General features: G+C 41.5%; 1 protein-coding gene across 1 annotated transcript in view; it reads right to left on the reverse strand.

The window, feature by feature from the left end:
* Positions 1-599, reverse strand: part of nhsl3 (NHS like 3) — a 60,443-nt gene extending 59,844 nt beyond the window's left edge. Inside the window, exon 1 of the mRNA XM_014021117.1 lies at positions 548-599. The gene's annotated coding sequence lies outside the window, so the exon portion shown is untranslated. The remainder of the gene's footprint in view (positions 1-547) is intronic.
* Positions 600-1,792: the final 1,193 nt, after the last annotated feature.

The following is a 1,792-nucleotide window of genomic DNA, read 5'->3' on the forward strand; positions in this document are numbered from 1 at the left end:
GTGTGTGTGTGTGTGTGTGTGTGTGTGTGTGTGTGTGTGTGTGTGTGTGTCGCAGAGGGAAGGAGGCTGGACTGGTGCTGGCTGCTGACTGTGATCAATAGTAATGACTGATGATTCCTGCCACCGTCAATCTGTTTTAGTGCAGATGTGTGTGTGTGTGTGTGTGTGTGTGTGTGTGTGTGTGTGTGTGTGTAGCAGAGTAAATGAAGCTCCATGCTCCCTGAGCCCGTCCCTCCCTCTGCCTGAGAGCCAGCCTCTCCCAGTGGCGGCTGGTGGATTTTTCTCCAGGGGGTGTTACAACTCCAAAATGGGCTCATCTCTAAAAAAAAATCTAACATATACTAAGTTGTATCACGACAGTGTATTTATTGAACACATTAAAATAATAAACAGCATTACAATGTCATGTAGAGCTTTTTTTGTACATAAATTTTGCTCTTCTTAAATGAGAAGCAAATTTCTTCACGACTCTGGTTAAATTCAGGGATGTTTTAACCAAATTCTTCTCTATAGAGCATGGTCAGCGCAGTGAGATGTGATGTTGTACCTGAGGAAAGTCTGGATTCTCTTCAGTGTCGAGAAGCTCCTCTCAGGTTCAGCTGTGGTCAGAGGACATGTGATGAGAATTTTCAGTCTCTGGCTACGTTCACACTGCAGGCATATCCGATTTTTTTATGACAGTCTGAACGAGACAAATCCGATTTTTTTATGACAGTCTGAACGAGACAAATCCGATTTTTTCAAATCTGACCCAGGCCGTTTCAGTATGTGGTTTTAAATCGAATATATATCTGATGTTTTTTTCAAAGTGACTGCAGTGTGAACGCTCATGTCACATTTCATCTGACTTTTTCATCAGGAGGAGGGGGTAAAGGATCGATAAGACACTAACCTCAAATCTCGCTGTTTAAATCTGTAGCTCCATGTGTTTACAGCTCCAAAACACAAGTCCAGTTGCTTCATCTTTTTCATTTTCATTAGTATGATAATAACGAAGTCCAGCCTGGGTCGCGGAGAGTATCGATCCTAAAGTTAGATACTCAGTCGATACATTTTTCCAACTCGTAGTTTCGTTCAAAAAAAAAAGCTTCACTGGAGCATCCCGGTCAGAGGCAGGTTCAGATATAAACACTGAACTAAAGAAGCATGTCAGATAATTATTTAATCGGCTCTGATTAAACAACTTCCGATTCAATGTGCAAAATGTAGCATCCATGCTAGCTCTGTAAACAAACAAGCCGGCTGATGAGACGTCACGTCTTTTACTGTGCATGCCTGTCACATCAGTGCTGTGTAGCGTTCACACAGGGTCACATGGTCAGAAGCAGGTCACATTTAAAATGTAATGTGAACGTTCACACAAAAAGATCGTATTTTTTCAAAAAATTGGAACTGAGCATTAAGACCTGCAGTGTGAACGTAGCCTCTGAAGGTGTCCTGCAGATTGTTCTCCACGAAGAGCTGGTACAGAGCCAATGCACCACTGCAGCTCCTGAACTAGATCAGACTTCTTGGTCCTGTTCAGCATTGGGTGAGCCTCCATGGTCTTCAGTGCTGCTTCAGAGAACTGTCCTGCAGGAACCTGTCTGTCTACAGCAGTGTAGCTCTGATCAGATGCTTTGTGAATGAATCAAGATGATCTCACACACCTAAAACAATAAATACACAAATTTAATTAAATATGAAGATGGCTACAAGTGTGCTTTCTAATACATGTTTAATATATTCAGAGAACAATTAATGTTATTTTAATAGCAACAAATTGTTGCACCTCTAAGGTAAACTATTAATT

Source organism: Austrofundulus limnaeus, unplaced genomic scaffold (assembly GCF_001266775.1).
Source record: "Austrofundulus limnaeus strain Quisiro unplaced genomic scaffold, Austrofundulus_limnaeus-1.0 Scaffold278, whole genome shotgun sequence".
NCBI classification, from domain to species: domain Eukaryota; kingdom Metazoa; phylum Chordata; class Actinopteri; order Cyprinodontiformes; family Rivulidae; genus Austrofundulus; species Austrofundulus limnaeus.